The 13,100-nt window shown below is 43.7% G+C and overlaps 1 long non-coding RNA gene across 1 annotated transcript in view; it reads right to left on the bottom strand.

The window, feature by feature from the left end:
* LOC127033783 (uncharacterized) overlaps positions 1-13,100 on the bottom strand; it is a 64,368-nt gene that overhangs the window by 35,197 nt on the left and 16,071 nt on the right. Inside the window, exon 2 of the long non-coding RNA XR_007769210.1 lies at positions 1,357-1,487. This is a non-coding gene — a long non-coding RNA (uncharacterized LOC127033783). The remainder of the gene's footprint in view (positions 1-1,356; positions 1,488-13,100) is intronic.

Below are 13,100 nucleotides of genomic sequence, written 5' to 3'. Positions count from 1 at the left end.
CTGCTCGGGTCCTGGCCACCGGTCTGGGGGGCTCTGCATTTTAATTTAATTTTAAATGAAGCTTCTTAAACATTTAAAACACCTTATTTACTTTACATACAACAATAGTTTAGTTGTATATTATAGACTAATAGAAAGAGACCTTCTAAAAAGATTAAAATGTATTACTGGCACATAAAACCTTAAATCAGAGTGAATATGTGAAGACTTGGTACACCACTTCTGAAATGTTGCTGACTCCTGCTGTAAATCCTTTATATGATGGAAACTGCTTCAAGCCAGGGGGTGCTGCTGCATCCCCAACACTCCTTGTTCCAGCACTTATGCTTGAAAACTTGCTTGAAACCAGATCCTTTCCCACAAAAAGTTTCAACGAACTGGCATTTTCCAACCAAAAATGTTGTGTCGAAAAATTCGCAATCAGCTTTAGACCAGACCCTCGAGCTGGTGTAAACTGTAGCTGCTTCAGCGAAGTCAATGGATCTGTACTAACTGATACCCCAATGATGGTAAAGTGCTAAGCACTCACTTATGTGATTCTACACAATATCCAGCAACATGAAATATTTTTGAACCCCCAAAATAATCCTCAAGTAACTTGTTAATGTTGTTCACTTCCACCGATCTCAATCGATATAGAATTGCACGTGCATTCTCTCTCTCTCTTGCACACACACACACACACACACACTTACACACACATACATTGATTGTGAAAGTGCTCCAAACAAACACGGGCATTGGTATGCCTCTTTTCCTTAAAAGCAAAGCAGACAGCTCAAGCAGCAGTCTGTGAAAGCAGGCATTCAATTCTACTCAGAAAATCTCGTTTTCCTCTAAATGGGCCTCTCATCAGGCTCAGTGACAACTCTTAGCTGCCTGAGAAAAAGCACTGGAATAAAAAAAAAAAAGGAACCTATTTTCCAGAGCAAAGTAATCCCTATTCCATTGCCATGGCACCAGACATCCGTCTCTTCCTTTCATTGACCAGACAAGGTCCCCCTCAGCTACTAGCTTCTTTTTTTTCTTTTCTCTCTCCTTTTTTTTTTTTTTTTTAGGTGGATGTGTGTGTGAGTATGCCTGAATTTGTTTCCTTGGTAGAAAAAGTAATCACTGAAGTATTAGTTTAGGTTGATTGATTCTTTGGGGACAGAAAAGGGTTCTGGGGGCTTTTTAATCATTGACATGATCTCAAAACAGAGGCCTTCAGCATGATACAATATTGAAATAATAACAGGAAGGTGCAGTCTCTCCCACTTTGAAATCCAAACAGTACAGTTTATAGCCTGGAAGTCAAAGGTCCTCAGCAAACCAAGGTACGGAGAATGTGACTGGGAAAACAGAATGATAACCCACCTTTTCGTGACTGAAGAGGGTAAAACTATCAGCGAGATCCTCGACTGGTGTAAACTGGAAGTTTCCTTGCCTTCAGTGTAGTTATGCTAGTTTATCGCAGTTGACAATCTGGCTCTATAGTACAATGCGACCTGAAAAGAAAAGTAGCGTAAAAATGAATGATAAAGAGGAGTTGGTTTAAAACCAAAGAAAGCCAAACGGCTAAACAAAGGGAACCCAAGTGAAGTGAAATGAAGAAAAGATGTAAATACCCGGAAACCCGGGCTATAGCACAAAACATACAAGTGCTGAAAAGCATGAACAGTTAAGGTGATCCAAAACACCTTAACTCTGTCCTCGTACCATGGGCAACCTCTCATTTTTTGCCAAGAGTATCCTTCATATTCTGCTTGATACTGTGGGGGATTTTTAAGGGCTAAATTCTCAATTGCACCAAGCTTCTCTTGGGCCTAGTTAGTTCTGGCTCCCTGAGTCTGGGTCCAGCTCCCACCCAGCCCCATCACAGTGTTGTTCTGATAGATGCTGGCGACTAGGGGCGGTGGTGGCAGCACAGGAGCTGGCTATGCCAGGGGAGTCTCCATGTAAGGAGATCCAGCTGATTTCCAGCCCCTTTGGGAAACAAGAGCTCACCAAAGGGGATCTGTTTCTCAATTTTTTTAATCCATTTCTGGTCTGATTTTCATTGGTACTGAGCACCCATAATTCTTGCCCAAGTCAATGGAAGCTGCAGGTACTCAGTCCCCCAGCACCTTTGCAGTGTCAGGCCTTTCATAAATATGTGCTTGGATGAATCGTTTGCCCAGATTTCAATCTGTGTGAGTGAAAGCCCAGACTCACTGCCTAATTCTTGTAGATAAATAAGGTTGTGTTTTTTTTCCCCCCACACACAGAAGGATGGCTATTTGGCTGGAGTTAGGCTGTCTCTTTATTAATGAATAATTCTAAGTAACCACCTTCTGCGGCTTCCCTGCAACTATGGTCCTGACAAGACAGATGGCTCCGAACTGCGTAGCCCATGGTTCACCTTTTTAGTTTCATAAAAATCAATTTTCCATGGCATCCGCAGGCAGGTGCAGGATAAAGCAGGCGAGAGAGGGAACAAATATGCACTGCACACACAGACTCTTCAGCCATGCTGCGGATGGCGCGCACGCACACGCAACCGACTGATTTCTGGAGGTTCCTGCAGTCTGCCAATTTTGCATTCAGTTCAGACCTGGAGTGAATTCATTATTCTTTGGAAACTTTGTACCTGAAAGGAAGATGGGTCAGTTATGACATACCCTGGGGTTTCAATTAGACATCTCCACGCTTATATTCAGATTGTTTTCTCTTTTCACAGCACTCCCCTAGTGGCTCAGATGCCTTCTTTTGGCAAAGGGAGTAGGTGATTCAATGCCAACACATTCAGTAGTTGACAGGTTGCCTTATTATCATCTACATTATAGTAGTGCCCAGATGCCCCAACTGCGATCAGGGCCTCCTTGCGCTAGGCACTGTACATACACAGAATACATAGGAAGACAAAGTGCCTGCTCCAAAGAGCTTGCAATCCAAATAGTCAAGACAGGCACAAAGGGTGAGCAGGAAAAGAGAGATACAGAGGGGTGAAGTGACTTAAGCAAAGCCTTGCAGCATGTCAGAGCCAATAAAAGAACCCATCTCCTGAATTCCAAGCGAGTGTCTTGTCCATTGGCCCATGTGGCCACTTCATTCTCTCCAAAGACAGGTTTAGTATGTATATGGATTCATAAGACAAAGCAACTTCCCATGTTCTGGATTCCTTGGCATCATTTAAATTTCACAATACACCTCTACCTCGATATAACACCACCTGATATAACAAGAATTCAGATATAACACAGTAAAGCAGCGCTCCAGGGGGGCTGCGCACTCCAGTGGATCAAAGCAAGTTGGGTATAACGCGGTTTCACCTATAATGTGGTAAGATTTTCTGGCTCCCAAGGACAGTGTTATATCGAGGTAGAGGTGTACATAGCTTAATAGATGGTCCTCCCACTCCGACATTATATAGACATCTCCCCCCTACTGACATAATATTAGAGGCTCAGATTTTGCCTGGCCCTTCTACAGGTGCCAAGTGGGAAGGATAGGAAGGGAAACTTCTCCCCGCTTCCATGGCCTGTGTAAGGGTCAACAACCTCCGTGCTCTGGGAAGTACAAGGTGTGTTTCCTCCCTGCTAGCCCAGCAGATCCCAGCCTCGATTGCCTGTAGATAATGTTGGGTTTGACTCCGTATTTTTTAATTTTGGTCTCAATTTGCACCCAGGGCTGAAGTAGATTGAAACAGCAGAAGGTGCTCTCATTGCCCCAGCCAAGGAGGATGGAGCACAGTAGGGATGCAAGGCTGACTCAAGCCTAGGCAGGGAGGGGAGCTCTCCCTGTGCTTTTAGCAGAGAAGGGGGAGCTGCACTCCCCAGTCTCACTCCAAGACGATTGCATCCCAGTTTGTAATTAATCATGTTCTCAAAATACCTCCCTACTACCTGTAACAGGCTGGGTGGAGGTAACCAGCTCCAGAGTGATTACCGTTGCAGAAGGAAGAGGAAAGCTCTGGGGCAATAAGGCAGATGTTAGCAGGACCGGTGCAACCATTTAGGCAAACTAGGTGGTCGCCTAAGGTGCTCGGATTTGAAGGGCGCCATTTTCTTTGGCAGCAACCGTGGTGGCTGGATCTTCGGCTGCCCCTGTCACCATCAGCATTTAGGCAGAGGGAACTGGGGCAGGGGAGCATGGGGAGGGCCGCCTGCAGCAAGTAAGGGTGGGGAGGCAGCACCAGGGGAACTTCCTGCCCCAGCTCACCCCTGCCCTGCCTCCTCCCCAGCACGCTGTGGCTGCTTCACTTCTCCCGCCTCCCAGGCATGCATTGCCTAAGCTGGTTGGCACCATAAGCCTGGGAGGTAGGAGAAGTGAAGCAGCGAGGGCATGCTCAAGGTGCTCGTGCATGGAGCAGGGATGAGCTGGGCAGGGTGGGTGCCTCAGGGTAGAGGGTGGGGGGTGGGGAGCTGCCACGGGGGAGGGGGCACCTCAGCGCAGATGGGGGAGCTACTGGGGGGGGTGCCTCAGGGTGGGGGCACAAGGTAGAAGTTTTGCCTAGGGCACGAAACATCCTTGCACCGGCCCTGGACATTAGGCAACTAGACAGCAACAGGTCTCCAGCTCAATTGCCTTTATGATTCGACCCAAATCCTGGAAAATGAAATCCGGAGTGGGACATGAACTTGGCTGTTGACCGTTTTGAGCCAAGCTAACCCTGCCATACCTGAACCCACAAAACCTTGGAGAAAGTTAGGATCTGGAATGGAACTGGCATCTTGGGTCTGCTTGCTGCTTACAGGGTCTGCGTCTGATCTCACCTGCCAGTTTTACTAATCGCATGGGCTTCAGCGGAGTTACTCCTGATTCACACCAGTGTAAATGACAGGTGACTCAGGCCCCAGACGAGCATTCCTTGCCTTTCCCTTCTTCCATTTACACTCCACATAACAGGTCCTGATGGCACACTGGGGCTGATTCTAAACGATCTTCCACCTCATCATCCTTTTCACCTGAACAAAGTGAAGCTGAAACTCTACTTAGACCCGTGCAAAGAAAGAGTAACTGTGCTCAAGACAATGGAATTATGCTGGTGTAATTTTGGTGCAAAGCAAGCTTAAAATCAGACCTTTCATCAGGAAAATAAAAGTGAAAACATTGCAACCAGACTTGCTATAGTCCTATTGTCTGAAACACTTTTATCGACAGTCAATTCCATATATAACCAGCAGAGGGAGCGCCTCTATAGTAATGACAGGTATGTTAGTTTACCACCAGAATCAGTTTTCCTTTTAGTAGATTTTTTTTTTTTTTAATTTTTACCACCCCGCCTCACAGCGGCTAAAACATATATATATATATATATTCCAAAACTCCCGGTTTCATAGGAACAAAGATGCAGTCAGTAGCGGAAGGTGATAACATAGTAATTTATGGTGGTTTAAGTAGGAATAGTAAGATTTTAATGAAACACAATATTCCGTTACAGAGGCACAGTGATAGTAAGTCAGAAAAGGAATAATACAATTGGAAGATAATGAAACTGACTAGACTTGGTCGGCTTCCGATTTCACCTGCACAGCTGCAAATCAGGAGTAACTGCAGAAGAATCAGACCCTATTGCATTTTTACCTTGGCAATTTAAAACAAAACAAAAAAATCAAGCATACGGAAGGTGTTGAGCAGAAACGTTTGCAGTATAATGAATACATTCCCCTGCAATGATCTAGGACCCTGGATTCAAATACTCCTGACCTTTGGGGAAATTCAGATTGTGACACAGACAGACTCCATCTGTACCAGGGGAGAAACAAAGTCCCAGATATAGACCCTCCCTTATTGCTCCCTCTTCAAACTATGTGAAAGTTTTATGCACACTAGGAAATTTGCAGCTGGGGCCTATAATAAAGAAATCTTAGAATCCAAGGCAAAACCCTAGTTCTTACCTCCATATAGGCATTAGAAGAAGACATTGAATTCTGCAGCTTTTTTAAGCTAAACAGGCTGAAATTAAGCTCTGGTGAGAGGGTCTTCAGACAGTCAGGGTACCACTTCAGCCCCACATAAACCCCCTGCATTGAGGGCTGGGTCCTTAGCTGGAGTAAATCAGCACAGAACCACTGAAATCAGCGATGGGGTCATACTGATTTACACTAAACAGGCCCTTTCTGTCATTTTTTAACCCATCCCCTTGCTTCATTTCAGAAAAGAAAGACGTTGATTTCAGGAATGTACCAGCCAACTCGTAGCTGTAGCAGTAATATTGATTAAGTGTGTGTGTCGGGGCGCGGGGGAAGATGGAGGCAGTCTGACCTACAGGGGAGTATGGGATCAAAAATATAAGTCTGACGGGGTCACACCCAGTAAAACCTCTGAGCAATTGGATGAACAATTCTTTTCTGAGAAGAACAAAAGACATCTGCCGAGTCAAACAGGAATTGACTCAGAGCAAGGACAAAGCCAGACAGCATCACGTAAGGCACCAGGCTGTTCCAACAGGATGCCAGGGTCAATGGCAACTAATGCACCCAATAAGTCAAGAGGAATCAATAATGCTAAGTAGCCAGCATCTCTTACAAGAAGCAAATCAGTGTAAATGCAGTTAAAATGGTCTCTGGGCTCAGCACACTGCAGCCTAAAATCTGATTGAAGCTTGTCATGTGACACATTGACATTGACACTCAGATTCCCACATTGCAGTAAAACGCTTTTTCAAGCTCTGAGCACGCACAAGGCAGGTTTGAACGTGGCCATTTGTTATCCATCTTCTGGATGAGATCTAAAACTGAGGTCCCCTGTGGATTAAATATCCCGTGGCGTTTTCTCCACAAAAATTGGGCTGCTAGTAGTCCCTACTTCCAACTCTGGCTGGAATCACACTTCACCTGCTGAAACGCCTCTTACCCATGCGCATATCAAGTGGGGTTCTGCAGGAATCTGTCCTGGGTCTGATTCTAGTCAATAACTTCATAAATGATTTGCCTAATGGCACAGTGAGTACACTTATAACCTTTGCAGACAATACCAAGCTGGGATGAGTTGCAAGTGCTTCAGTGGACAGGATTAGAATTCAAAATGATCTGGACAAACTGGAGAAATGGTCTGTAATAAATAGGATAAAATTCAATAAGGACAAATGCAAAGTACTCCACTAAGGAAGGACTAATCAGTTGCCCATATTCAAAATTGGAAATGACTGCCTAGGAGGGAGGACTGCAGAAAAGAATCTGGGGGTTACTGTGGATCACAAACGTTTGTTACAAAAAAAAGCAAGCATCATTCTGGGATGTATTAGCAGGAGTGTTGCATGCAAGACATGGGAAGTAATTCTTCCACTCTACTTAGCACTGAAGTACTGTGTTCAGTGCTGGGCACCACGCTTTATGAAAGATGTGGACAACTGGAAAAAGTCCAGAGGAGAGCAACAAAAACGATGAAAGGTCTAGAAAACATGACCTACAAGGAAAGATTGAAAAAAAAATGGGTTTGTTTAGTCTGGAGACTGATGTGGGACATGGTAAGAGTCTTCAAGTACATAAAAGGTTCTTATAAAGAGGAGAGGGATAAATTCCTCTCCTTATCCACTGAGGACAGGACAAGAAGTAATGTGCTTAAATTGCAGCAAGGGAGATTTAGGTTAGCTATTAGGAATAACTTTCTAACTATAAGAGTAGTTAAGCACTGGAACAAATTATCTATGGAGTTCTATAGTCTCTGTCATTGGAAGTTTTTAAGAACAAACACCTGCCAGGGACGGTCTAGATAACACTGAGTCTTGCTTCAGTGCAGGGGGCTGGACTAGATGACCTATCAAGGTCCCTTCCAGTCCTACATTTCTATTATTCTATGTAGCAAAGCCTAGTGGAGAGGAAGGATGGTGCTGTGGTTAGGACACAAGCCCAGAATATACAACACCTAGGTTCAAGTCCTTGCTCTGCCATGAACATCATATATGACCTTGGGTAACCTTCTTAGGTTCAGATTTCTAATGGTACTTGCATTTAAATACCTTTAAAAATCTGGCCCTTAGACTTTGTGCCTCAGTTTCCCATCCATAAAAGGGGGCTGCCCTGCCTCACAGAGGTGTTATGATAATAAACACACTAAAGATTCTAAGATGCTCAGGCATTACAGTGATGGGGGCCATATAAACACCAAAGATGTTGTTATATTAGTAGCAGTGTTACATTGTGTAACCCAGGTCATTAACAAATCATTTGACCAAGATTAACTAAAACTCGGGTAAATATGAATTTCTGTAAAATATCATCGCCTTGATCCTTGGGAGACAAAGACATGGCACCCAACCAGTGAGTTGCATCAACATAATTTGAAATGGCATACTTATTTCCACCTTTAATAATTCTGAAGTTGGCAGGGGAACAATATGATTAGCTCTGCCGTCACATCTAATAAATTCTGATTTTAAATCCTTAAATTTACATCTATGGAGATATGCTGTCCTTAATAAAGGATAGAGTTCTCCTTAATTTGGATTCAAATTCTATGTATGTTCCTCAGGGAAGAAAGAGCAAATGTACAACTTTTAGACCATTTTTAAGCGAGCAAGATGATTTCATTTGTGTAGGTTGAAATAAGATTAAAATTGATTTTTCCTAAGAAATCTGACAAATTTATAAAAGGATTGTGTGTCCTTCGTAAGCTTCCTTTACTTCTAAAATTTCTAAGTTTCTTACCATGGGATTTTTTTTTAAATCACTTTTCCTGTATAACAATATACTTTCTCCAAATAAAGAACTATACCAATTTTTAGAAGTTTCAGTCTCTCTCTCTCTCTCTCTTTTTTTTTAAAAACATCCCCTGTTCTAGTATTGAAAACTGCACCGCGCATCTTTCTGAGTATGCTCAACAGATTTGTCCATCTTGGCAATTCTTTGAACTATGGTGTGAATTTTATTATCCATTTCCTTCGGACATTTATTTAACACAACACAAGTAATATCATTTGAGTCTATATATCAACCCTAGACAAATTCTGGACCCTGATATACTAACACGGTTTGAAGAGACTGGATTAACAAATAAAGGGCAAATTGGAGTTTAATGGCCCCAATACAGTTCCACCCAACTCAGACTTAGAAATACAGATAATGTTCTGGATGGTGGCACTTCTCTTTAGAGATTTTGTTAAGGAATCATTTAGAATTTCAAGGGCAAAATCAGATTGCCATTTGCACTGGTTTAAACTAGGAGGAACTCCATTTACTATAATGGATTAACATTCTGGTGCAACTGAGATCAAAGTATGGTCCTCAATCCTTTTTAGTCTAAAGGTCTCCTCTCCTGTCCCTCCTCAATCCCCAAAAACACAGGAAAAATACATTCTTGTTTTAAACGGGCTGGTTAGTCCCAAATCCCTTTTAAAACAAATGAGGGTCTTACACACACAGACACACACACTAAATTTCCCCATTCCTAGTAATGTCCGTTTAACAAGTATAAGGTCAAATGCTCAGATAGAGTAAACAGGCATAGCTCCATTGACTCAAATGACATTACATCAATTTACCTCAGTTGAGAATCTGGCCCATAATAAACAATTTCACCCCAAAATCTTATAACAAAAGAAAAGGATTTTGGCTTTCTGAGTGTAAATCTGTGTGACTAAGGCCATGTGTCTACATTGCAAAATTACATTGCCCTAACTTATGTCAGCATGCAGCCAGCACAGTTATTATATAGCTTGTGTACACACTTGCTTGACTTCTTGTGTCAGCGGTGCGCGTCCACAACAGGAGCACTTGTATCGATTGCATTGCCAGTGTGGGGCATTGCGGGACGGCTCCTGAAAGCCGGTAACAGTCGACGTAAGCACCACAGTAGTTATACTGACACTGCGTCAGTCTAATTACATCGAGCATGACTCTACACCACTCGAGGAGGTGGCATTACTAAATCGGCACAGAGAGGCACTTACATTGGCAGGAGCCAAATTTAAGTGAAGACACTTCCCCAGCTAGTGTCGACACAATGTGCTGTAGACCAGGACACAGTCACATGCTGGAGTGGGGTCAGAAGAGAAGAATATAGCATGAAAAGCAATCAGCGAAGGTGTAAGTTAAAGAAGGGTGATGGCATTTTAACTTGCACTTCTTACTATTTCTTTGAGCTCCTCACTGTAACTCAAGCCAGCTCGGCCCCCTTTGATATCAGTAAGTGGGTGTAGGTGGGTGTTAAGAGAGTCTCACTCAGTGTAAGGCAGCCTGAATCAAAGAGAAATGATGTAATGGCATATTACACATCACCTCTGTATCTGGGCCTTTATCACCAACACATCTAAATGGTTCATTTAACTTAACCTGATCCTAAGCACCACTGAGGAAGAGAATATCTGAGTCATTGTGTTAGCAAAAAAAGAATACATGACTCTTACTTCAGTGGGAGAATATATGAGCCATCACCTTTCTCAATCCACAACAACAAATAAGAGAAGCGTCCATTTCCACTGACAGTTAAGCTAAACTGGTCAACCTGACAAACAATAAAAGGGTTAGTGCCCAAGAGCAGCCCTGTCAGAGCTAAGCAATCCAGACTCGGAGCAGCAAAAAGACCATGAAAATAAGATCAGCATTCTTCAAAGAAAACCAATGTTCAACATGCTAAAGACGGGCAAGAAAACGATCTGAACTTGCCTGAGGAAGTTCGCAGTTCAATGCATAGCCTCTTGCCAGAGCTATACTGCTCAGCATGAAACTAAATATGGGAAGTCATACTGCCTCCGTCTGCTACTGGGGGGGCGGGATGCCAATGGGGCAGGAAGGGGGGAGAGCTCTGACATGGTTTCCCTCTTGGAGTTTCTTCCTAGTCACTCCATTTGGTGGGAAGGGGGACATCCCACAATGGACTAGATAGGGGACGTACCAACCATGAAATGAAGGGCAGTCCAAGGCCACCAGCTCTCAACCTCCGGCTCTGTGGAAATACCTTAAAGAGGGTCACCTTAGTGCTGGAGTGGGGTGGGGGGGCTCAATTCAACAACTAATGTTGCCTTTCCTCATTACCAGACATCTGGTCCTGACAGAGGCCTCTGCATGGCATACAGGAACAGTGCCATAGAGATGACCGACCCCATCACAGAGGCATATCCAAGTGAGGAGGGCCCCCTCTGAGCATACGGGGACCCAATATATCCTAAACATTTCTCAAAGGAGAAGACATTTGGGGAGGTTTCCTTCAGAGGCCAGATAAGGCCTGGCTGATCAACACCTGCATATGCTTCCCTGCATGCAGCATCCTCAGATCCCTGCTCAATATCATCAATTCTGCTTTTTCTCCTGCTGGTTCCATTCCCAAATGTCACAGATCATTGCTGGTCCTTGGTAAATCATGCACATGCCTCTACCCCTGCTAGGCTGCATTTCAGTGTTGGTAGGTGGAGAGGTGACATTTAAACTAGACTGGAGACGATGCTAATCTTCCCTTCATTCCAGGTTTAACAAAGCACTGTTCAGAGATGATGTTTACATGGCACAATGGGAAAACATATTAGGAAAGATGATAGCTAGGGGAAAGCACTATGCTATGAGGTGTATAAAGTACCTGGGGATCCAGTACTGCAGGATGAACAGGGCTAAACCCAGGGTATTATTATTTTTTCTATAGTGTCCCACATTGCTGCATTCTCAATTCACTCACACCTATCTCCTGGAGCATTACAGTTTCCCTGCGCCCTAGTTTTCCTGCTTTCTGTTATCTAGGTAAATATATGGGCCCCATCACTGAAGTATCTAAGGCATCTATTACATCCTGCTGTTTCCCTCTCTCACTTATCCTATTATGTTATTATACTTAGTGTTGGGTGTTGTGTTTTCTACTTTGCCCCATAATAGTGTGGGCCCAATTTCACCATCCTTAATATACCATATAATAAGGGTGAGAGACACAGGAGTGCTGGTAAGTGCACTTCATATGACAGGAGTCAGGGTTACAAATGGTTATATGGCTATCACTAGGCAGGGAGCAGGATTCACGGAGTCCAGCAGCTACATACTGTGATGTGTTCCTATTGTATAAAAAGGGCGTGTGTTTGTTTTATGTAAATTAAACTTAATAGCAACCTAAAAAACAACCATCGCAAATACAGCTAGTGAATAACAGATTCAAATAGTGACCTCTCAGATGCAATTCAAAATATACAATCTCTACGCAGAGGCAGACGAAAAGACTTTTTCCTTTCTTTTCTTCCATTCTGTTCCAGTTCTTATACTGCCTCCATCATTGTGGTATACGAGTGCCTTCCAGCTTTGTATTAAGTGATGTGATTAGCATGTAGCACATCTGGGTCTCTCTTCTCTCCCATGTTCCCCACATGAGGAAAATCATGGGTGGATTTTTGTTTTTAAAAGTCTGTGGCCCCATGTTTTTTCTTAGTGTAAGGAAGTTGAAGAAGTGGGCTTGGAATGGAGATTTGTGATGGTTCTTAGATCTTGTGGGAGTAACATTCCAGTGTCTTGGGCCAGTCCCCAAGAAGACACTGTCTCCTGCACAGAGAAGCTTTACCGTTGTGGCAGAGAGTTCCAGTGTGCTTGAAGTACAGGGTTGTGGTTCTCCTCTCAGAGCTCTGGGTTTAGATAGCCTGAGACGACATCACTGAGCACCTTGAAGATCAAGACAAAGACCTCAACCATGACATGATGTTTTGGGAGAATCAGCATAGTGACTGGAAGACAGGTCTGATGCATTCATGTAGTCTGCGTTGCTGCAGCACTCTGTGTTCATAACTCTGCCTCCCATTGGGCATCTGTCTATAGTTCCTAACGACAGAATCTCAGTGGCTTTCTGATCATACTGACACTTCTGTTCTCAAAACAGTTCCTTCTGCAGTGGCCTATGTTTGGCTACTGAGGTGGATCCACCGTCTGGAGCCTGTCTTTGTTGCTCCTCATGTTCATCCATGAGAACTTGATTTGTGCTTCATTTATTCTCAAGATGGTCAGCAACAGCCATGAAACAGACAAGAATGCCCCCGGTATTGGTCATTGGCATACAGTATATGAAAAGAGACAAGTGGCAAGGGTGACTCACAGGACACTAGGTCAACAAGAGTGAAAGAACGTCTCACTGCTCTACTCTGAACAGCTGACAGCTTTGAAACTAGCTCATGGGTCCCAAGAGAAAGCACAAGGAAGGTCCAGAGAGCATTCCAATGAGGGTTTTGTTCCCAGGAG

The sequence above is a fragment of the Gopherus flavomarginatus genome, chromosome 13 (assembly GCF_025201925.1).
Source record: "Gopherus flavomarginatus isolate rGopFla2 chromosome 13, rGopFla2.mat.asm, whole genome shotgun sequence".
NCBI classification, from domain to species: domain Eukaryota; kingdom Metazoa; phylum Chordata; order Testudines; family Testudinidae; genus Gopherus; species Gopherus flavomarginatus.
The sequence above is the reverse complement of the archived record's forward strand: the minus strand, read 5'-3'. Positions and strand labels throughout refer to the sequence as shown.